Below are 26254 nucleotides of genomic sequence, written 5' to 3'. Positions count from 1 at the left end.
GTGGTTCAGTCCATAGGGTCTGAGATAATTGGACACAATTGAGTGAGTGAACTGAACTAAACAGTGCCAAAGCCAGAAGGACTGCCCAAAGACATACTGAACCCATAGACACCCCAAAATATACTACTGGATACTACACTGCCATTCAGAGGGATTAAATTCAGCTCCATCAAGCAGAATACAGGTACAAGCTCCCCCAGCAAGGTAAACTTCATAGAATACTAATTCAGCTCCATCCACGAGGGCAGACTCCACAATCAAGAAGAGCTATGACCTTGAGAATATTTTTTTTTTTGTCTTAAAAATCGCACTCTTTATTTCTCCTACATATTTCTACCTTCACCTTAGCCTTTTGCAGTGCTGTGGTGTTTTCCTCTTTATTTTTCATGTTAATAATTACTTAAGATTTTTTCACCTTTTTTGGGGGTGATTTTTCTTGTTTTGTTATTGACATATTAGACTGCTGTTCTTATAATTCTTTACCAGCTGTAGCTATTCCTGAATAAATAAATCTTTTTTCATATATGTCTATTTATCTTTGCTTTCCTATTTTTCTTCTCTCTCTTTTTTTACCCCCTCTCTTGCATCCCTTCCTTTTGTCTTTGCTCTCTCTTCTTTTCCTTTTTCTTTCTTTTCCCTTTTTTCCTTCACTCTTTCATTTTTCACCATGTAAGTTAAATTGTTATGCTCTCTTTGCTATATGGAGAAGGCAATGGCACCCCACTCCAGTACTCTTGCCTGGAAAATCTCATGAACAGAGGAGTCTGGAAGGCTGCAGTCCATGGGGTCTCTGAGGGTCAGACATGACGGAGTAATTTCACTTTCACTTTTCACTTTCATGCATTGGAGAAGGAAATGGCAACCCACTCCAGTGTTCTTGCCTGGAGAATCCCAGGGACGGGAGAGCCTGGTGGGCTGCCGTCTATGGGGTCACACAGAGTCGGACACGACTGAAGTGACTTAGCAGCAGTTTAGCAGATTTGCTATATTCCCCAGTTGGTAATCTGCTCAGGCTCAGTTTTACAGACTGAGCATTAGTTAGCCCTATTTTAATTGGTCAATAAAACGTTTGGTTTCCCTTGTGCACCAAGTCAATCTCCTGTACTCATTTCTTTAGAATACTTTGGTTCTAACTGCATGTGTGAAAGTATGTGTATATGTCCCATTATTTCTGTAATTACCCACTTGATCTGCTTGATCTCCTCCCACTAGGACACAGACACAAGGAACGCCTAACAGGAAGTCAACACAAACCGCTTAACCAGTCTTTCCCTCCAAAGGCAAAAACCAAAATAAAAAAGGAATAAATACCTAATACCTGGGAAAAAGAGATCTCAAGCAGAGCAAGTTAAAAAACAGTTAAAAGACAGAAATGCAGCATGAATGAAAGAACAAGATAAAAACTCACAAGACTAAATAAACAAAGAGGAAATAAGCAATCTACCTGAAATAGAAGTCAAAATGATAACAAAGATGCTCTGAAGACTTGGAAATAGAATGCAGAAGATGCAAGAAACAATTAACACTGATAATACAATCATCAAGGACATAGAAGAAATCAAGAATAAGAAAACAGAGATGAATAACACAATTACGGAAATTAAAAATATTCTAGAAGGAACCAATAGAAGAATAACTGAGGCAGAAGAACAGATATGTGAGCTGAAAGATAGAATGGTGGAAATAACTGCTCAAGAGCAGAATAAAGGAAAAAGAATATAAAGAATTAAGGATAGCCTCAGAGAACTTTGGGACAATACTAAGTACATCAACATTTGAGTTACAGGGATCCCAGAGGAAGAAGAAAAAAAGAAAGGCACTTGCGAGGGGGGTTCAGGAAGGGAAACTCATGTACACCTGGGGCGGATTCATGTCAATGTATGGCAAAACCAACCAATATAATAAAAAATAAAAAGAAAAAAAGAAAAAGACAATCTTTGAAGAAATTATAGTTGAAAACGTCCCTAAAATGGGAAAGGAAATAGTCAATCAAGTAAGTTCAAGAAGTACAGAGAGTCCAGTAAAGGATAAATCCAAGGAGAAACACGTTGAGACACATATTAATCAAGCTAACAGTCTAAACATAAGGAAATAATGTTAAAAGCAGCAAGCAAAAAGCAAGAAGTAACATACAAAGGAAAATCCATATGGTTAACAGTGTATCCTTCAGCAGAAATTCTGCAGACCAGAGGAGAATGGTAGGATATATTTAAAGTACTGAAAGAGAAAATCTACAACCAAGATCACTTTGCCCAACAAAGTTCTCATTCAAAAGTGATGGAGAAATCAAAAGTTTCACAGAGAAGCAAAAATTAAGAGAATTTAGCACCACCAAACCAACCTCACAACAATACTAAAGAGACTTACATAGCCAGTAAACACAAGAAAAATGAAAGACCTATAAAAATAAACCATGCAAAATTATTAAAATGCAGATAGGAGCATATATATCAATAATTACTTTAAATATAAATGGATTAAATGCACCAACCGAAAAATACAGACTGACTGAATGGATGCACAATGAAGACCCATATATATTCTGCCTACAAAAGACTCACTTCAGACCTAGAGACTCACACAGACTGAAAGTAAAAGGATGGAAAAAGGTACTCCATGCAAATGGAAACCAAAAGAATGCTGGAGTAAAATCCTTATTTCAGACAAAATAGTCTTTAAAATAAAGAATACCATAAGAGACGAAGAAAGACACTAGATAATGATCAAAGGATCAATCCAAGAAAAGACATAACAGTTGCAAATATTTATGCACCTAACATAGAAGCACCTCAATACATAAGGGAAACATTAACAGTCATAAGAGGAAACATTGACAATAACACAATAATAGTAGGGGAAGTTATCACCCCACTTACACCACTGGACAGGTAATCAAAACAGAGAATCAGTAAGAAGACACAAACCTTAGATGAAAAATTAGACTACATGGACCTAACTGATATCTTCAGGACTTTCCATCCAAACGCAGGAGAATACAGTTTCTTCTCAAGTGCACATGGAACATTCTCCAGGATAAAACAAATCTTGGGCCACAAATCAAGCCTCAGTAGATTTAAGAAAATTGAAATCATATCAAATATCTTCTCTGACCACAATGTTTTGAGACTAGATATCGACCACGGGGTGGGGGGAGAAAAAAAAAAAACAACTCATGGAGATTATACAGTACATTACTAAATAACAAAGAGGATACTGAAGAAATAAGAAGGAAATCAGAAGATTCCTGGAAATAAATGACAATGAAAACACGATGACCCAAAACCTATGGGGTTCAGCAGAATCTTTTCTAAGTGGGAAGTATAGAGCAATAGAATCCTATTCAAGTAACAAGAAAAGCATTGAGTACACAACCTAACTCTATATCTAAATCAGTTGGCAAAAGAAGAAGTAGAACAACAACAACAAAGTCAGCAGAAGGAAAGAAATCATAAAGATCAGAACAGAAATAATTGAAAAAGAAATGAAGGAAACAAAGATTAATAAAACTAAAAGCTGGTTCTTTGAGTAGATAAACAAAATTGACAAACCACTAGCCAGAATCACCAGGGGAAAAATGAAGAAAAATCAAATCATCAAAATTATAAATGAGAAAGGAGAGGTTACAAAAGACAACACAGAAATACAAAAAATCACAAGAGAATATTATGAGCAACTACATGTTGATAAAATGGACAACTTAGAGGAAATGGGCAGATTCTTAGAAAAGTTCAACCTCCCAAGACTGAACCAGGAAGATGTAGAAATTATGAACAAGTCAACTACAAACACTGAAATGGAAACAGTGATCAACAATCTAACAAAATACAAAAGCCCAGGGCCAGATGGCTTCACAGGGGAATTCTATCAAACATTTAGAGAAGAGTTACTGCCTATTTTTTTGAAAATATTCCAAAAATTGAAGAGGAAAGAACACTTCCAAACTCATTCTATGAGGTCACAGAACCCTCAGAATGGGAGAAAATATTAGCAAAGAAATAACTGGGAAAGAATTACTCTCTAAAATACAGAAGCAACTCATAGAGTGGGAAAAATACCTAAACAGACATTTCTCCAAAGAAGACATACAGATGGCTAGCAGATACATGAAAAAAATGCTGAACATCACTCATTATTAGAGAAATGCCAACAAAACTATAATGAAAAATCCTCTTACACCAGTTAGAATGGCCATCATCAAAAATTGTACAAACAGTAAATGCTGGAGACAGTGTGGAGAAAAGAGAATGCTCTTGCATTGCTGGTGTGAATGTAAATTGATACAGCCGTTACGGAAGGTAGTATGAAGATTCCTTAAAAAACTAGAAATAAAACCACCATGTGAGAGCAATCTCATTACTAGGCATTTACCCTGAGGAAAATTGAAAAAGACACACATACCCGAATGTTCATTGAAGCAATATTTACAGTAGGTAGAACATGAAATCAACTTAGATATCCACTGACAGATAAATGGATAAAGAAGCTGTGGCATATATATATATATATACACAAAGGAATGTTACTCAGACATAAAAAAGAATGCATTTCAGTCAGTTTTAATGAGGTAAATGAACCTAGAATCTATTGTACAGAGTGAAGAAAGTCAGATGTTCAAGCTGGTTTTAGAAAAGGCAGAGGAACCAGAGATCGAATTGCCAACATCTGCTGGATCATCGAAAAAGCAAGAGACTTCCAGAAAAACATCTATATCTGCTTCATTGACTATGCCAAAGCTTTGACTGTGAGGATCACAATAAACTGTGGAAAATTCTGAAATAGATGGGAATACCAGGACACCTGACCTGTCTCTTGAGAAACCTGTATGCAGATCAGGAAGCAACAGTTAGAACTGGACATGGAACAACAGACTGGTTCCAAATAGGAAAAAGAATACGTCAAGGCTGTATATTGTCACCCTGCTTATTTAACTTATATGCAGAGTACATCATGAGAAAGTCTGGGCTGGAGGAATCACAAGCTGGAATCAAGATTGCCGGGAGAAATATCAATAACCTCAGACATTCAGAAAACACCACCTTTATGGCAGAAAGTGAAGAACAACTAAATAGCCTCTTGATGAAAGTGAAAGAGGAGAGTGAAAAAGTTAGCTTAAAGCTCAACATTCAGAAAACCAAGATCATGGCATCCAGTCCCATCACTTCATGGCAAATAGATGGGGAAACAGTGAAAACAGTGTCAGATTTTATTTTTGGGGGCTCCAAAATCACTGCAGATGCTGATTGCAGCCATGAAATTAAAAGACACTTACTCCTTGGAAGGAAAGTTATGACCAACCTAGACAGCATATTAAAAAGTAAGAGACATTACGTTGCCAACCAAGGTCCGTCTAGTCAAGGCTATGGTTTTTCCCGTGGTCATGTATGGATGTGAGAGTTGGACTATAAAGAAAGCTGAATGGTGAAGAATTGATGCTTTTGAACTGTGGTGTTGGAGAAGACTCTTGAGAGTCCCTTGTAGTGCAAGGAGATCCAACAAGTCCATCCTAAAGGAGATCAGTCCTGAGTGTTCACTGGAAGGACTGATGTTGAAGCTGAAACTCCAATACTTTGGCCACCTGATGCAAAGAGTTGACTCATTTGAAAAGACTGTGATGCTGGGAAAGACTGAGGGAAGGAAAATAGGATGATGGAGGATGAGATGGTAGGATGGTATCACCGACTTGATGGAAATGGGTTTGGGTAGACTCTGGGTGTTGTTAATGGACAGGGAAGGTACTGATGAATTTATTTGTATAGTAGCAATGGAGAACAGACATAGAGAACAGACTAATGGACATGAGGGGAGGGGAAGAGGGAGAGGGTGAGATGCACGGAGAGAGTAACATGGAAACTTACAAGACCATGTATGAAATCGATAGCCAATGGGAATTTACTGTATGACTCATGGAACTCAAACAGGGGCTCTGTAATAATCTAGAAGGGTGAAATGGGGAGGGAGATGGGAGGGAGGTTCAGGAAGGAGTGGAGTTTGGTCCACATATGGCTGATTCTTGTTAATGTTTGACAGAAAACAGCAAAATTTTGTAAAGCAATTATCTTTCTATTAAAAAAGAGTCTTCTCCAGCCCAACAGTTCGAAAACATCAATTCTTCAACACTCAGCCTTCTTTATAGTGTAACTGTCACATCTGTACATGACTGTTGGAGGAACCATAGCTTGGACGATATGTATCTTTGTTGGCAAAGTGATGTCTCTGCTTTTTAATACACTATCTAGGTTTGTCACATTTTTTCCTCGAAGGAACAAACACCTTTTAATTTCTTGGCTGTAGTCACCATCCACAGTGATTTTGGAGCTCAAGAAAATAAATCCGATCACTGTTTCCATTGTTTCTCCATCTATTTGCCATGAAGTGAAGGGACTTGATGCCATGATCTAAGTTTTTGAAATGGTGAGTTTTAAGGCAGATTTCTCACATTCCTCACTCTCCTCTTCCACCAATATCAAGAGACTCTTTAGTTCCTCTTTGCTCTATCCATTTAGAGAGGTATCATCATTGAACTGTCGTGTTGGAGAAGCCTCTTGAGAGTCCCCTTTCACTGCAAGGAGATCTTAAAGGAGATTAGTCCTGGGTGTTCATTAGAGGGACTGATGTTGAAGGTGAAACTCCAATATTTTGGCCACCTGATGGGGAGAGCTGACTCATTTGAAAAGACCCCGATTCTGGGGAAGATTGAGGGCAGAAGGAGAAGGGGATGACAGAGGATGAGATGGTTGGATGGCATCACAGACACAATGGGCATGGGTTTGGGTGGACTCCGGGAGTTTGTGATGGACAGGGAGGCCTAGCGTGCTGTGGTTCATGGGGTCGCAAAGATTTGGACACGACTGAGCAACTGAACTGAACTGATCTACATATCTGAGGCTATTGATACTTTTCCCAGCAATCTTGATTCCAGCTTGTGATTCATCCAGCCTAGCATTTCACATGATATACTCTGCATAAAAGTTAAAAAAGCAGGGTGAAAATATACATCCTTGTAGTATTCCTTTCCCAATTTGGAACCAGTCTGTTATTCCATGTCCAGTTATAACTGTTGATTCTTGACTTGCATACAGGTTTCTCAGGAGGCAGGTAATAGGGTCTGGTATTTCTGTCTCTTTAAGAATCTTCCACAGTTTGTTGTGATCCACACAGTCAAAGGCTTTGTCATAGTCAATGAAGCAGAAGTAGATGATTTTCTGGAATTCCTTTGTTCTTTCTGTGATCCAACGGATGTTGATAATTTGATCTCTGGTTCCTCTGCCTTTCCTAAATCCAGCTTGTACATCTGGAAGTTTTCAGTTCACATATTGCTGAAGCCTAGGTTGAAGGATTTTAAGCATTAACTTGCTAGCATGTGAAGTGAGTACAATTGTGCTGTGACCATTCTTTGGCATTGTCTTTCTTTGGGATTGGAATGAATGCTGACCTTTTTCAGTCCTGTGGCCATTGCTGAGTTTTCCAAATTTGCTGGCATATTGAGTTTAGCACTCTCGCAGCATCATCTTTTAGGATTTGAAATAGCTCAGCTGGAATTTCATCACCTCCAGTAGCTTTGTTCGTAGTGATGCTTTCTAAGGCTCACTTGACTTCACACTGCAGGATGTCTGATTCTAGGTGAGTGATGACACCATCGTGGTTGTCCAAGTCATTAAGATCTTTTTTGTATAGTTCTTTTGTGTATCACCACCTCTTCTTAATATTTTCTGCTTCTGTTAGTTCCATAACATTTCTGTCCTTTTTTGAGCCCATCTTTGCATGAAGCATCATTTAAGTACTTGGTATCTCTAATTTTCTTGAAGAGATCTCTAGTCTTTCCCATTCTATTTTTTTCTTCTATTTCTTTGCACTGTTCACTTAAGAAGGTTTTCTTATCTCTCATTGCTATCCTTCGTAACTCTACATTCAGATGGGTACTTCTTTCCTCTTCTCCTTTGCCTTTTGCTTCCCTTATTTTCTCAGCTCTGTGTCAAGTAATCTACATCAAAGAGGAAAAGATATACAATGGAGAAAGGACATTCTCTTCAATAGGTGGTACTGGAAAAAGCAGACAGGTACATGTAAAATAATGAAATTAGAAAATTTTCTAACACTATACAAAAGAATCAACTCAAAATGGATAAAAGACCTAAATGTAAGACTGGATAGTATAAAGCTCTTAGAGAAAAACATAAGCAAGACAATCTTAGACATAAATTGCAGCAATATCTTTCAGTTTCTCTCTGAGAGTAAGAGAAATGAAAACAAAAATAAGCAAAAAGGACCTCATTAAACTTAAAAGATTTTGCACAACGAAGTAAGCTATAAAAGAAATGGAAGACAACTTAAAAGAGGGAGAAAGTATTTTCAAACAAGGGAAGTTTAAAAGGGATTAATTTCTAAAGCATCTAAACATCTAGTACAACTCAATATCAAGAAACAAACAAGCAAACTAATAAAAAATGATCAGAAGAAATAGATAGACATTTCTCCAAAGAAGACATATAGGTGGCCAAAAGACACATGAAAAGATGCTGACCATCACAAATTACTATATATATTCAAGTTAAAACCTCAGTGAGGTATCACATCACACTTTTCAGAATAGCTGTTTTTAAAAAGTCTGTTTTATTTTATTTAAGCATACCAATTATGCTTTCTTAAATTGATTTTATTACCCAGTGTTTTCTGACTGTTTGCTTTTCAAAAACACTGTTCATATTCAAACACTTCAATCTCTATTACACAGATAAAAAAACTGAATCCGAGGAGCTGTGTTTATTGTTACATATCTCACACTGGAATCATATTGAAGTATTGGGACAATTTATTCTGATAAATTTCCTGAGATCTAGAAACACTTGTATAATACTTTGAATAAGTACTTAAATGATGCTTCAGTGCTCATTGCAGCTGCCACACAATGTTTGTTGAATGAGTTAGCTATATCAATTGAATTATGGACTTCCCTGGTGGCTCAGACAGTAAAGCATCTGCCTACAATTTGGGAGACCCAGGTTCGATCACTGGGTCGGGAAGATCCTCTGGAGAAAGAAATGGCAACCCACTCCAGTACTCTTGCCTGGAAAATCCCATGGACGGAGGAGCCTGATAGACTACAGTCCATGGGGTCCCAAAAAGTCGGACACGACTGAGCAACTAAACTTACTTAAGTAGTTACCTCATTGGCAGTATTAACAATATACTGAGAAGATTTGGAAAAGGAGCCTCTGGAAATTACTGAAAGGAGCAATTATTAAAAGTTTGATTGGAAATAAATGTGATGAAACTTAATTTCAATACAAGAAAAATCCAGTGTGAAAAATATGAAAGCAATCAAAGAGAACTTTATTAAATTTTGGGAGGTGGAAATAGAAATGTAGAGTATGATTGGGATATTGAAATGTTACACATTTTGGAGGAATTTAGAGTGTCCCAGGAGTATTGCCTAAAAGGCACCTTCACTTTTTGTGGAAACATCACAAATGTAATAGGTTTTCAGTTTTGACGTTTCCTTTGCTATTTATTTTCAGTACTGTATCAATTACTTTTGTCATAAAAGTGCCTCCCTTGTTTTTATGACATTTTTATGACAATGAGCTATCCCAGGGTCTAGTGACTGGAGCCAGGTTGCTAGTTTTTTGGTTTTTTAATATAACAGTAACAGTGACTGGCAGTTAAAGACTGTTTTTGCCCAGTTATTTATTTTATTTTTTGAATTTTGTTTCATGTGCTTTAATGGTTGGTTTTGTTGATGTTGAAAATATCTGCAATATTTTTGTGTGTGCAGCTCAGTTGGTTAAAGTAAGTAGTTGTTTTCCATATAGTAGAGTTTTGTTGCAATGTTTTATTTTGGAAATAAACATGTGGGTGTCTCTAACACAGATTGATAGAGTTGAAATAATTAAATTACCTTTTAACACTATTAAAATATTAGTTTTTAAAACAGTGTGACATTCAACAAATTACCGAAATAAATTTCTTAAAAAGTTATAAATGAAAATAACCCATTGAGAATGTTATATCTGTAAAAATGGCCACAAAGACAAATTTCCAGATGCTTCTGAAGCAAACTGCACCCTGGAGAACTACTTTATTCTCCTAATGTCTGTATGTTGTTGGTTTGCTACTTAGAGTATGCTGTTTTTAATGATTTCTATTTTTATACACTTTACATCTTTTCTTCCTAGAAAGTAAACTAACACCTCTTTTTCCAACTAATATTTTGGTGAAACTGAAGTTGGACTTTTGCAAATGAAGGGTGGGAAAGAAAATAAAAATAATCATAACCAACTGAGATTTTTTTCTGTCTTCAGGCTTCTACATTTTTCTGTGTTTTTGTTTGTTTACAAATATTTAAAACTAGATATATCTCTCTTCATGTTTCAAAGAGTAGAGATTTGTATACAAATTATGTGGAGGGAATTTGAGAGGATTTGACATATTTTTCTTGATTTTTCTATTTTAAAATCCAAATTTCTTTTATGAAATAAAGAACAAAATCATCTTTGCATAATGTGTTTCTATATTAGTAATATGTCTGTTCTTGAACAGAAAGAGATTTTTATTTCTTCCAGGTGTTATAACCAGAACTTACTTTGCCCAGAAATCATCAACTTACAGTTTGAAAGCTGAAGCTTTTCAATTTTCCTACTACAGGAGGCTTTTCTATGTGTCAGAGTGAATCGTTATAGAACTGGGGAAGGCAGATACTATTGCTATTTTTATCTTTATTGCTTCATGAGTTTATAACTTTTAGTGCTGGCAAAATCTATAAGAATGTTATTATTTGAATGAAGAAATTTTGTAAATCAAACAGGTTTTTATAAATCAACTAAGTGGCAGAATGGTTAAAATTCATGAGATTGAGAGAGAAAAGGTAACTATAAATGGAAAGAATAATGTAATTGTGGAGGAGTAAAGGAAATATAAAGTAAAATGGTAATGAGAAAAGGAAACTGACTAGGGGAGGAAGGAAGGAACGGAGAAACAAAGGAAGGAAGGGAGAAAGAAAGAAAGCTAGATGGAGAGGAGAAAGAAGAAATTAATAGATAGTTTTAATTTTCATCTAGTTAAGCTATGCGTCTAGTTCTATTGCCATTATTATTGTTCCCTAAAGGAAAAATTTTGAATTTGTTTTCTTCTCAAATAAATGATATTTTAGGAATCCTGATCTTAATATTGTGTGATATTTAGTGTCATTTGCAAAAAACCTATTACAAATTATAATTATCTAATTTCAGACTGTTAAAGTAGAAACTATATCTTAACCATATAATTGGCAAGGGTATTAGATATAAAGTTGACTTTCTAATACTAGAATTTGCAACATATGATAGGAATAACTAATTAAACGCTCCAAAATTAAGAACGGACTAAGAACTATCAATTCAGAGTGGATAGCAAAAATATGACATTAATAAAAATCTCCAGAATAGTTTCTTAATTTATGGGTTTTATAATATATGTACAGGAAGAACCACAAAGGAAGTCACTACATAAGAGAAAAATATAAGTAAAGCACAAAAATTTAACATGTTTCCAGCCTCCTTTTCCTTCTAAACATGATATGAATAACAACTAGGTGGAAATAATCCTTTCTCCCTATATATATAAGCAATTTTACCACTTTAATAGTTGTTTGTTTTCATTGAAATGAGTAGCTAAAAATATATTCCAATTTCCAGCTAAGTTAAATGTTATTTTAAGAACAGGAATTTTTATGGAGTAAGTCAAAGGAAACATAAATAGTATCTTCAAAGCCTAAGTTTAGTAACACACCACCAAAAGAAAAGAGCAGCAAGACTGTTGTTTTCTAACCATTGGCTAACTAAGATGACTAAGCTGAGTAAATATATAAACATTTATATTGGAAGCAAAAACTACTAACAAAGGTATTTTATTGTGAAGCCCAAACACAATCTTGGCTTTTTCCTCTGCTCTAGGCAACTCAGCTTCTATCCTGAAGGATATCTTACTCTCATATGCTTTGGCAGAGCTCCAGTGTCCCCGAGGATAAAGCAATATCTCTATTTACATATCAAAGCAGAAAAGGATCAAATATTATTAGACCTCTAAGAGACTGTGAAAGGACTCTATGAATCAGAAGCTTCAACAATTTTCTTTCCGCAATTCAGACTACTTCCTTCTTCATCACAGGATTCTTAATATATTGTAGTATCTCACATAGAGGCAACCAAGATAAGCCTAAGAAAGAGCTAATGATACTATGCAAATAGTTATTGAATTAGTTTAAATAAGTGTTTTGAGTAAATATATGGAGAAAGGAGATGTCAGTCCAAGATCTGGGCCCATTCTAATGGTTTTATTGTTTTGGACATCTACAGTTATACGGAGAAGTGGCTAATTGAGGTTCTGTACTTCATGTAAAAGGATTAATGCCCCATAAACCAAAAGGTACTTATTTTACTTTTACTGACTATTGAAGAACATTTGCAATGATCATCTCAACTTTTACACATTTACTAGAATGCTGTTTTAATTTTGTAGATTTCTGCTCTTTGCAACCTGCAGTATACAATGCAGTATGCAGAAACAAATGCTGAGCTTGTTTCAGAAGTGAGCCTACCCTGAATGTCTTCAGAAAGGGTTTCTTGCTCATACAGCAATGAATGCTTCCTCTGAAGATATGAAAAATAAAGAAGGCTAAAAATTTAAATTAAATGATCATAGTTCTCAGCAAACAGTATATAAAGCACTCATAAGAAGTTGATGTGCTTTTTAAAAATTTTTAAAAAACATTTTCACAAGTGTACAGATAATTTATTTTAGCAATCAAATTTTGTCCTCTGTCAAGTTTTAACCCTTAGAAACCTGCATTTTTTCATTGACTGCATTTGATTAACAAGAAATAAGATTTTTGTTCATTTCATCTTCAGTTCAAACTTCCTTTCTTTAATGAAATGACATTCATAATAGTAAGCGTAATGATTCTTTCTTTAAATGATCCATTTTATTATTATTATTTTACTTTAAAATATTGTATTGGTTTGCCATACATTGACATGGGTGTACCTGTGTTCCCCATCATGAAACCCCCTCCTACCTCCCTCCCCATCCCATCCCTCTGTGTCATCCAAGTGCACCAGCCCCGAGCATCCTGTATCATGCATTGAACATGGACTGGCGATTCGTTTCACATATGATAATATACATGTTTCAATGTCATTCTCCCAAATCATCCCACCCTCACCCTCTCCCACACACTCCAAAAGACTGTTCTATACATCTGTGTCTCTTTTGCTGTCTTGTATACAGGGTTATCATTACCATCTTTCTAAACTCCATATATATGTGTTAGTATACTGTATTGCGGAGAAGGCAATGGCAAGCCACTACAGTACTCTTGCCTAGAGAATCCCATGGATGGAGGAGCCTGGGGTAGGCTGCAGTCCATGCAGTCCACTAGGGGTCGGACGTGACTGAGCGACTTCGATTTCACTTTTCACTTTCACACATTGGAGAAGGAAATGGCAACTTACTTCAGTGTTCTTGCCCGGAGAGTCCCAGGGATGGGGAAGCCTGGTGGCTGCCGTCTATGGGGTCACACAGAGTTGGACACGACTGAAGTGATGCAGCAGCAGCAGCATACTGTACTGGGGTTTTTCTTTCTGGCTTACTTCACTCTGTATAATAGGCTCCAGTTTCATCCACCTCATTAGAACTGATTCAAATGTATTCTTTTTAACTGCTGAGTAATACTCCATTGTGTATATGTACCAAAGCTTTCTTATCCATTCATCTGCAGATGGACATCTAGGTTGCTTCCATGTCCTGGCTATTATAAACAGTGCTGCGATGAACATTGGAGTACGTGTCTCTTTCAATTCTGGTTTCCTCAGTGTGTATGCCCAGGAGTGGGATTGCTGGGTCACATGGCAGTTCTATTTCCAGTTTTTTAAGGAATCTTCATACTGTTTTCCATAGTGGCTGTACTAGTTTGCATTCTCACCAACAGTGTAAGAGGGTTCCTTTCTCTCCACACCTTCTCCACCATATAATGCTTGTAGACTATTGGATATTTAAGAATTGCTTTTACTTTCTTTTAAAATTCCTCTGAGGAAGACAGATAAGGAACTAACAGCAGACACTCCAGACCAGACTGATATTGAACTGTTGTTTTCCCTTCCTTCCATATTTCTTCTCCTCCCCCTGTCCTCTTCTTCCTCCTCTCTTTCTCTCTTTTTATTCTCTTTCTCTCTCTATCTTCATTCTTTCTGCACATAACCATTTTGATTTCTTTGTATGCTTTAGGCATTTTGTTCAAGTGTTTCCATACATTATTTTTGTACATCCTCACAAAGTTATACTTTAGTGATAAAGCAGATTGTTAAGAATGTAAGTATGGGCCTTCTTTCTGGTCTTTGTTCAGAGATTCTTATTGTCTCTTTGGTTATCACTATAAACATTACTTGAGCATAATCCAGTGTTAGGTATTAAAAAGTCCCTGCAGCTCTAGGTATATGAATAACACAATCAATATCAAAGTTTTTGGTGTTTTTTTAGTATACTCCTTTATTGTCCTGAGTACAATTCTAAGATCCTGAAGGCAATGAAGCATATCCTTGAATTTGTCGAGAAGAGTCATTGCATTTTCTTTTAATAAACATATATTTAACATCTGCCAGTTGCCAATCACTGTGGCTTTTGCTGGAGATATAAATGAAGTACAACAAAATCCCTGGTCTCAAGAGATGTCTTAATGAGAAAGACACAACAAAAAAACCCCAAAGAAACAAAAAACCTAATGAGTATAAAGCAATGATAAGTCTTATAATAAAGGAATAGCACACAGTTATGGGAAAGACAAGAAGAAGCACACAATTTTGTATGGCAGATGAGACAGAAAACAGTTCACAAGAAGATGGGTTTTAAAGATGAAGGACTTTTTCTGATGGCTAACTATATGCACAAATATTATTATTATATTTTATTAGGCCTCTACTATTTCTTAGGTAGTAGACCAGGTATCAGTTCAGTTCAGTTCAGTCACTCAGTCGTGTCTGACTCTTTGCGACCCCATGAATCACAGCATGCCAGGCCTCCCTGTCCATCACCAACTCCCGGAGTTCACTCAAACTCATGTCCATCGAGTCAGTGATGCCATCCAGCCATCTCATTCTCTGTCGTCCCTGTCTCCTCCCACCCCCAATCCCTCCCATCATCAGACTCTTTTCCAGTGAGTCAACTCATCGCATGAGGTGGCCAAAGTATTGGAGTTTCAGCTTTAGCATCAGTCTTTCCAAAAAATGCCCAGGATTGATCTCCTTTAGAATGGACTGGTTGGATCTCCTTGCAGTCCAAGGGACTCTGATTATTAATTCCATTTTACAAATAAGGTAGCTGAGGTTGAACAGGGTTCTTGTGAGGATCAAATTATATGAGAGGTTTACAAAGGCCTATGAAGTCTGAAAAATTGAAAAAGTGTAAATTATTTATTTATTACAGACAATTTCAGCTGCCAAAGTTTGCTTCATTTTAGTTAATTTAAGTTTGCTTCCAGTGATTTCTTCTTTGCATGCGTGTAAGACGCCATGTTATATTTCTTTATAATTATATTTAATTGGCTTATAGTTGATATTCTGATTTGGCAATAATGAACTCAAAAGCCTCTTGATGAAAGTGAAAGAGGAGAGTGAAAATGTTGGCTTGAAGCTCAACATTCAGAAAACAAAGATCATGGCATCTGGTCCCGTCACTTCATGGGAAATAGATGGAAAAACAGTGGAAACAATGTCAGACTTCGTTTTTTTGGGCTCCAAAATCACTGCAGATGCTGATTGCAGCCATGAAATTAAAAGACGCTTGCTCCTTGGAAGGAAAGTTATGACCAACCTTGATAGTATATTAAAAAGCAGAGACATTACTTTGCCAACCAAGGTCCGTCTAGTCAAGGCAATGGTTTTTCCCGTGGTCATGTATGGATGTGAGAGTTGGACTGTGAAGAAGGCTGATCGCCGAAGAATCGATGCTTTTGAACTGTGGTGTTGGAGAAGACTCTTGAGAGTCCCTTGTAGTGCAAGGAGATCCAACCAGTCCATTCTAGAGGAGATCAATCCTGGATGTTCATTGGAGGGACTGATGCTAAAGCTGAAACTGCAATACTTTGGCCACCTCATGCGACGAGTTGACTCACTGGAAAAGACTCTGATGCTGGGAAAGGTTGGGGGCGGGAGGAGAAGGGGACGACAGAGAATGAGATGGCTGGATGGCATCACCGACTCGATGGACATGAGTTTGAGTGAACTCCGGGAGTTGGTGATGGACAGGGAGGCCTGGCGTGCTGTGATTCATGGGGTCGCGGAGAGTCGGACACGACTGAGCGACTGAACTGAACTGAACTTGATAATCTGTGAATAATGTCTGTTTAATTATTTGTAAGCTGGCTAACATCAGTTATTTTCATTCTTTACTCTTGTACAATTTTGTAGATACATGTATGACTGTGTCTGCATGTGTGACTCTACATTAAATCACCAACAAATTTGAATTTAACTAACCTAAGCTTCATGTTTCTACCCTGAGTTTCAAGTTTATTGAACTTATGCATTCAATGATCTTTATGTCATTGACATTTCTTGATTTTTCAATATGGTGGTGGCACCCAATTTTTTTCTAATTTTTCTTGTTTTGAATGCCATTTTCCAATAAACAGTTGTTCATTGGATACTTTTCTATGAAATTTACTAAGCTATGTATGTCTTCACTCATTATTTATTTTAATAATTTTATACTTCCATTTATTTTCATATTGAAATAATTAATTCTGCATTAATTTTAAGCAGCTTGTTCTCAGTCTCCTGGCATCTAGACTCTAAAATATTTTTGCTGGTTTATTTATATTTTAAAATAGTAAATAACTTGAAATTATTTAACCTAAAAATTGCACAAAGTGTACTAGACTACTAGGGTCAAACATCTAGAGATTTTAAGCAACATTTTAGATAATTTTGCTATACATTTCTCTTTTCTTCTGCATTTCAATACTACTTATTAGAATTTTAGAATTTCAGGGAATTATAACCATACGTTTTATTGGCCCAGCCTGATAACAGGATGATGACCAAACTATATGAAGTGAGAACAGAGTGATACATACTTTCCTGACTATGTATTAATTATCTTTAAAATATTTTCAGAAATTCTCTCATATATTGAACCTAACGGTTTATTTGTGTGAAGTAGTCTTTTCTTTAGTCCAAAAACACTACCCTGATTAAATTTTTCACAATATATACTTCTTAGTTTAAATTAAGACTTTTTATAATTAATAAACAAAATTAAAGTGAGTGAAGTGGTTGGATATCTTTTTTCTCCATGTATGTTTTCCGTTAAACAATATTATAACTATGTTTGAGCAATAAGCTATAGGCTAGAGAAATTAAAATGAAAGTTTAGAAAACTTTAATAGTTTGTGTACAGTTGAGAGTATAAGGAGTCTTGGCCTACAAGTTTCTACTTCACTCTCACCCTAGGATCTTAAAACAGATGAGAATATAAAAACCAGGAGTGCATTCCCATTTGTGGAATAAAAAATAAGGGGACAACAGCTTTATCACCTATTTTACATGTAACACCCACATTGCTTTCCAAAATATTCTGGCAGTTTCCTCTAAATTAGCTAGTCCCAAATACAGTTAAGGAAACAGGCCATGACAGTTTGTACTTTACTTTCATAGTGAATTTCCAGTCCTTATTTTGTGGAAATTCACCCCAGCACTATTAACCATAGTGCTAAATTCTCTAAGTTATATCACATTAAAGATTTTCCAAAACAATATACTTATTAAAATATCTAAAATGTGTCATCATATAATAGTCTAGTCTACAAGGATGCAGTACAGGATTTTGAGGGTTAAAAATAGAGGGTTGCAGGGATAACAAACAGATACTTCCAGATCATGTTGATTGTGATTATAGTTGCTCTTGCTGGTTCCTCATTCGTCCTGTGCAGACAAGGAAGATTATTTCCTTTGACTAGTGTAGCACCTGGTACATGTTATTAGAGAGAAAAATGTCTTCATATAACCAGTGGTCAGCAGCTGAGGACGAAGGCTAGTTATCCTGACTAATCAGCATATCTAAAGACTCCCCCTTTGTCCTTGGAGGAATAGAAGACTTTATGACTGTGGTGTCCTATGGTCTTTACAAGTTAAAATACAGAAGAGATCAGAAAATGTCCATTCATCTTATTCACGTGAGAGTTGCTGCCCAAGGATTTGTAGGAGCTGTGACTCTAGGTGTTCTCTACTCTATGTACAAGGATTACATTAGACCTCAATTCTTCAATGGGTCCAAAAATTGAAGCTGCTGCTGCTGCTGCAATGTCTCTTCAGTCATGTCTGATTCTGTGTGACCCCATAGACTTCAGCCCACAGGCTCTCCCATCCCTGGGACTCTCCAGGCAAGAACACTGGAGTGGGTTACCATTTCCTTCTCCAATGCATGAAAGTGAAAAGTGAAATAGAAGTCACTCAGTTGTGTCCGACTCTTAGCGACCCCATGGACTGCAGCCTACCAGGCTCCTCCATACATGGGATTTTCCAGGCAAGAGTACTGGAATGGGGTGCCATTGCCTTCTCCAAAAATGAAGCTACACACAAGAAAAATAAGAAGCTTTCTGAAAAGTATTAACGAAGAATGAATTTTCAATATGTACTAAATTATACTGCCGAAGTTTCAGCCAGAATTCCCATAGCTTTCAATTTTTAAGATGTTGACTTCCAAATCAACAATCATAAATAGTTAACTCAAAAAAAAAAAAATGCAGTACAGAAACTGTAGACTACCTTTTTAAAAAGCTACCACAGGTGGTGGCTTGCTGTCTTGTATTATACACTCATAGGAAAATTTGGATAGATTATCTCCATTCTAATACAAAAATTCTACTTAGAGTAATATGTAGGAGAGACTAGATTAATTGTGTTAGTCATAACTGAGCACAAACGGTAAGTGCCAATGATAAGCAAGTCTTTGATTTGTATAAGCCATTACAGTATTTTCCTAAATTTCCAGGAGAAAATTAGGAGATGACAAAGGATTTATAAACAGTTATATTTTTCTCATTGCTGATACCTACTACATTGTACATTGTCACATACATCTCATTTAGAGTAAGTTTCAGTTGCTATACAGAAACATGCATTTCAAGTTACCAGTGTCCATATTTCTTACTTAGTATCATCTTAGAAAGCTTGTGATAATACACAGTTTCTGGTAGTTTAAAAAAATGGATTCTAAATCCATATTATTCCTGAAAAGAAATTAGAAAGTTATCCCAAAATAATATCTTTGCTATCAGTTGAAACTGTACAAAAAAGATCTTCACGACCAAGATAGTCACAATAACGTGATCACTGATCTATAGCCAGACATCTTGGAATGTGAAGTCAAGTCGGCCTTAGAAAGCATCACTAGGAACAAAGCTAGTGGAGGCGATGGAATTCCAGTTGAGCTATTTCAAATCTTGAAAGATGATGCTGTGAAAGTGCTACACTCAATATGCCAGCAAATTTGGAAAACTCAGCAGTGGCCACAGGACTGGAAAATGTCAGTCTTCATTTCAATCCCAAAGAAAGGCAATGCCAAAGAATGCTCAAACTACCACACAATTGCACTCATCTCACACGCTAGTAAAGACATGCTCAAAATTCTCCAAGCCAGGCTTCAGCAATATGTGAACCGTGAACTCCCAGATGTTCAAGCAGGTTTTAGAAAAGGCAGAGGAACCAGAGATCAAATTTCCAACATCCGATGGATCATGGAGAAAGCAAGAGAGTTTCAGAAGAGCATCTATTTCTGTTTCATTGACTATGCCAAAGCCTTTGACTGTGTGGATCACAATAAACTGTGGACCATTCTGAAAGAGATGGGAATCCCAGACCACCTGACCTGCCTCTTGAGAAATGTGTATGCAGGTCAGGAAGCAACATTCAGAACTGTACATGGAACAACAGACTGGTTCCAAATAGGAAAAGGAGTGCGTCAAGGCTGTATATTGTCACCTTGCTTGTTTAACTTATATGCAGAGTACATCATGAGGAACGCTGGGCTGGAAGAAGCACAAGCTGGAATCAAGATTGCTGGGAGAAATATCAGTAATCTCAGATATGCAGATGACACTACCCTTATGGCAGAAAGTGAAGAGGAACTAAGAATCCTCTTGATGAAAGTGAAAGAGGAGAGTAAAAAGGTTGGCTTGAAGCTCAACATTCAGAAAACAAAGATCATGGCATCTGGTCCCATCACTTCATGGGAAATAGATGGAAAAACAGTGGAAACAGTGTCAGACTTTATTTTTTTGGGCTCCAAAATCACTGCGGAGGCTGATTGCAGCCATGAAATTAAAAGACGCTTACTCCTTGGAAGGAAAGTTATGACCAAACATGATAATATATTAAAAAGCAGAGACATTACTTTGCCAACCAAGGTCCGTCTAGTGAAGGCTATGGTTTTTCCCGTGGTCATGTATGGATGTGAGAGTTGGACTGTGAAGAAGGCTGATCGCCAAAAAATTGATGCTTTTGAACTGTGGTGTTGGAGAAGACTCTTGAGAGTCCCTTGTACCACAAGGAAATCCAACCAGTCCATTCTAAGGGAGATCGATCCTGGGTGTTCATTGGAGGGACTGATGCTGAAGCTGAAACTGCAATACTTTGGCCACCTCATGCGACGAGTTGACTCACTGGAAAAGACTCTGATGCTGGGAAAGGTTGGGGGCGGGAGAAGAAGGGGACGACCGAGAATGAGATGGCTGGATGGCATCACCAACTCTGTGGACATGGGTTTGAGTGAACTCCGGGAGTTGGTGATGGACAGGGAGGCCTGGCGTGCTGTGATTCATGGGTTCGCGGAGAGTCGGACACGACTGAGCGACTGAACTGAACTGAACTGATCAGTTAAAATGTTAGATTGTAGAAAGAAAAACGATGGAACAAACTTTATATCTAACAACATGACATTTATTCCACATGCACTTAATACACATTTAGTAAGTGAACACTGCAGGCATGGTCCTGGACTATGTGCTGTGAGACACAAAGAAACATGTAATATGAACCCTATCCTTAATGTAATTACACCATGGGTAAAGACAGATAATTATGCATTAATAGATACTGAACTGTTGGTGAATCACCTAAGACAATTTCACAGGCATGATATTATATGAATAATCAAGGCAGAAAATTCAGAAAATCTGTGTATGATCTGCTTTTTTCCTTACTTCTCTGGTGCTTGTCTAATTTAAGGAGCCAGATAAAGAGCAAATAAAAAGTATCTCTTTAACAAGTGGTGCTGGGGAAACTGGTCAACCACTTGTAAAAGAATGAAACTAGAACTCTTTCTAACACCATGCACTAAAATAAAATCAAAATGGATTAGAGATATAAATGTAAGACCAGAAACTATAAAACTCCTAGAGAAAAACATAGACAAACCACTCTCTGACGTAAATCATAGCAGGATCCTCTGTGACCCATCTCCCAGAGCAATGGAAATAAAAGCAAAAATAAACAGATGGGACCTAATTAAACTTAAAAGCTTTTGGACAACAAAGGAAACTATAAGCAAGGTGAAAAGACAGCCTGCAGAATAGGAGAAAATAATAGCAAATGAGGCAACTGACAAACAATTAATCTCAAAAATATTCAAGCAACTCCTGCAGCTCAATACCAGAAAAATAAGCGACCCAATCAAAAAATGGGCCAAAGAAATACACAGACATTTCTCCAAAGAAGACATACAGATGGCTAACAAACACATGAAAAGATGCTCATCATCACTCATTATCAGAGAAATGCAAATCAAAACCACAATGAGGTAAAATCTCACGCCAATCTAAATGGTTGCTCTCAAAAAGTCTGCACACAATAAATGCTAGAGAGGGTTTGGAGAAAAAGGATCCCTCTTATACTGTTGGTGGGAATGTGAACTAGTACAGTCACTATGGAGAACAGTGTGGAGATTCCTTAAAACACTGGAAATAGAATTGCCATATGACCCAGCAATCCCACTCCTGGGCATACACACTGAGGAAACCAGAATTGAAAGAGACACATGTACTCCAAAGTTCACTGAAGCACTATTTACAATAGCCAGGACGTGGAAGCAAACTAGATGCCCATTTGCAAATGAATAGATAAGAAAGTAGTGGTACATATACACAGTAGAATATTACTCAGCTATTAAAAATAATGCCTTTGAATCAGTTCTATTGAGGTGGAAGAAACTGGAGCCTATTGTACAGAGTGAAGTAAGTCAGAAAGAAAAACACCGATACAGTATATTAACACATATATACAAAATTTAGAAAGATGGTAACGATGACCCTATAGGCGAGACAGCAAAAGAGACACAGATGTAAATAACAGACTTTTGGACTCTGTGGGAGAAGGTGACAGTGGGATGATTTGAGAGAATAGCATTGAAACATGTATATTATCATCTGTGTAATAGGACGCCAGTCCAGGTTCGATGCATGAGATAGGGTGCTCAAGGCTGGTGCACTGGGATGACCCTGAGTGATAGGATGGGGAGGGAGGTGGGGAGGTTCAGAATGGGGGACACATGTACACCCATGGCTGATTCATGTGAATGTATGGCAAAAACCCCTACAATACTGTAAAGTAATTAGCCTCCACTTAAAATAAATAAATTAAAAAAAAAAAAAGAATATCCAGGAGAGAGCTTCTGGGAAGATTTTCCTTGCAAATTCAGCTATGAGAAGACAGTTTTACTCATTATGACCTTAATGTGCTCCCACAGCATACTCATAAGACTTGATATCATTAAATCTTAGTTTAGTGTATTTCTTGTTCCATTGCACAAAACAAGTAATTTTTTTCCTGAACAATTGCATATATTGATTTTGTGCATGGATTGCTATAAAAAAAGTAAATGAAGGGAAAATGAAGATACATCAGTGATATTTGGTCTCATTGCACACACTTTAGTGACACATGAATATTGATTTGCTTAAGACACACAATCCAATGAACCGGATTAGTCTGACTTCATTGAATTTGCATTTGGCATTTTGGATGCTGTTTTGCATTAAGGCACACAAAAATGGGAAATAACTAAAGAGCAAAAGTGAAGCTTAGTGGTATCAATTGTGTAATACTCTTCCCATTATATATACCCGCTTTGTACCTGGTCATTCCATAGCCATTCTGGATGATGATGTTAAAGAATCTTTAGCTATTTTTTTCATGAACTTTAAATCTGTCATTATGAGTCTTAACATAAGTTTGTTATTTTTATATCATAAATGATGTAACTATATGTTTCCATATTTAATACTTTAGAAAAAGTTCTGATGCACTATAATAGATAGTGATAATTTCATATACAAATTCAGCCTTCCCATTCGTCCTCTCTAATATAACCCTAATTTTTCTTTAGGTATTACTTTTCTTCTTGATGTTTTACATTTACTGGAAGTAAAAACCTTTACCAATCCAGGAGATGAACAGCTATGCAAAATTAGTGACATCAGTTTCCTGTCCAGTAACTGGTTTAGTTACAAGCATAGGACAGAATTCTGACCAATAAGATCTGAGAGGAAGTCTGTTTGGAAGCATCTAGGACAAGCATTCCTTGAAGATATGCAAAGAATAGCCACTAATGCTCTTGTTCTTCTGATTATTTTCAGGCCTTTACCTGATTGCTGGATGTGGAGTTCCAGAGAATAGCAAGGAGAGATAAGAGTATTTTTAAGTAAACAACACAAAGAAATAGAGGAAAACAATAGAATGGGAAACACTAAAGATTTCTTCATGAAAATCAGAGATACCAAGAGAACATTTCATGCAAAGATAAGCACAATAAAGGACAAAAACAGTATAGACCTAAAAGAAGCAGAAGATATTAAGAAGAGGTGGCAAGAATACACAGAATAACTATACAAAAAAGATCTTCATGACCCAGATAACCATGATAGTAGGATCACTAACCTAGAGCAAGACATCATGGAATGTGAAGTCAAGTGGGCCTTAGGAAGCATCACTATGAACAAAGCTAGTGGAAGTGATGGAAATCCAGCTAAGCTATTTCAAATCCTAAAAGATGATGCTGTGAAAGTGCTGCACTCAATATGCCAGCAAATTTGGAAAACTCAGCAGTGGCCACAAGACTGGAAAAAACCAGTTTTCATTCCAATCCCAAAGATAAGCAATGCCAAAGGATGTTCAAACTACCGCACAATTGCACTCATTTCACATGCTAGCAAAATAATGTTTAAAATCCTTCAAGCTAGGCTTCAACAGTATGTGAACCTAGAATTTCCAGATGGACTAGTTAGATTTAGAAAAGGCATAGGAATCGGAGATCAAATTGTCAACTTCCTTTGGATCATAGAAAAATCTAGAGAATTCCCGAAAAACATCTACTTCTGCTTCATTGATTATACAAAAGCCTTTGACTGTGTAGATCACAACAAGCTGTGGAAAGTCTTAATGTTGGGAATACCAGACCACACTACCTTCCTCCAGAGAAACCTGTATTCAGGTCAAGAAGCAACAGTTAGAATCAGACATGGAAAAACAGACTTGTTCCAAATTTGGAAAGGAGTACTTCAAGGCTCTATATTGTCACCTTGAGTATTAATTTATTTGCAGAGTATGTCATGTGAAATGCCAGGCTGGATAAAGCCCAAGCAGGAATCAAGATTGTGAGGAGAAATATCAATAACCTCAGATATGCAGATGATATCACCCTTATGGCAGGAAGTGAAGAGGAATTAAAGAGCCTCTTGATGAAGGTGAAGCTTCCCTGGTGGCTCAAACGGTAAAGCATCTGCCTACAATGCGAGAGACCCAGGTTCAATCCCTGGGTCAGGAAGATCTCCTGGAGAAGGAAATGGCAACCCACTCCAGTATTCTTGCCTGGAAAATCCCATGGATGGAGGAACCTGGTAGGCTATAGTCCATGGGGTGGTAAAGAGCCGGACACAACTGAGTGACTTCACTTGATGAAGGTGAAAGAGAGGAGTCAAAAAGCTGGCTTAAAACTCTACCTTCAAAAAACTAATATCATGGCATCCAGTCCCATCACTTCCCGGCAAATAGATGGGGAAGCAATGGAAACAGTGACAGGCTTTATTTTCTTGGGCCCTAAAATCACTGTGGACGGTGACTGCAGCCATGAATTTAAAAGGCACTTGCTTCTTGAAAGAAAAGCAATGACAAACCTAGACAGCATATTCCTGAAAGTGTTGCAGCTATCTTGCTCCCATGAAGAGACCTAAGCATTAACAATTGAAATGGAAGGCTAAAATTTTGACAAGCACCTTGGTCTTTAATTTTGTCACAGAGACACTGAATGAACATGCTAAAACCAGACTGCTGCTGCTGCTGCTAAGTCACTTCAGTCATGTCCGACGCTGTGTGACCCCATAGACGGCAGCCCACCAGGCTTCTCTGTCCCCGGGATTCTCCAGGCAAGAATAGTGGAGTGGGTTGCCATTTCCCTCTCCAAAAAACCAGACAATCCTTGGATATTTTCTTATGTTAAATAATACATCTCATATTGTTTAACCTGTTTGAATTAGTGTTTTATGTTACTTTCAAATAAAATGGATCTAAATTGATAAAAATACGTATCAGCTACGTTTTTCAGATGAAGAATCTGAGGTTCAGAGATGCTAATTGAATTGTCCAGTATCTTGAGCTAAAAATTGGAACGGTATAGATTCATATCGAGTTAGATGGATTTAAGTTTTATGTTATTTTCACTGCAACATACAGATCCCTGTTGTATATTGCCACAATTATATATTGTTAAAATGTTGCTGTTATTCTTCGAATTTAATATTGAAGACAATATTGCATAGTTTGAGAAAACACTACCCACGTTTATTGGCTAATGTTGTATTTATTGTAATTTCTGACCCTGAGTATTTATGATATATATATATATATTTTTTCTTTTTTTACCAAAGTCTGGATCTTATGAACATCATATGTACTTCCAATTGCATATTGGCTATTTTCACCTTGATACCAGGGGATCATCTCTTCTTTAACATGTCCAGTATTGAAATCACCATGTTTACGTAAAACCTGTTCCACCTCCTGTATTTCACATCTTCATTTATGATGCCAAAATTTATCCAGGGACCTAAACTAAATATCTGAAAATCATTCTCAACATGTCTGTCACTTTTCATGTCTGATTCAAAATGATATCTTGTAATTTCTATCTTCCAATTTTTATCTTTTCCCAATGTATTAATCTATAGTATACATAGACA

General features: G+C 36.8%; 1 pseudogene; it reads left to right on the top strand.

The window, feature by feature from the left end:
• Positions 1-18016: 18016 nt before the first annotated feature.
• On the top strand, positions 18017-18307 carry LOC148773347 (HIG1 domain family member 1C pseudogene; annotated as a pseudogene).
• Positions 18308-26254: the final 7947 nt, after the last annotated feature.

The sequence above is a fragment of the Moschus berezovskii genome, chromosome X, assembly GCF_049115385.1.
Source record: "Moschus berezovskii isolate FMDL1 chromosome X, NW_MosBer_1.0, whole genome shotgun sequence".
Lineage (NCBI taxonomy): Eukaryota > Metazoa > Chordata > Mammalia > Artiodactyla > Moschidae > Moschus > Moschus berezovskii.
This window is presented reverse-complemented; position numbering and strand designations above follow the sequence as displayed.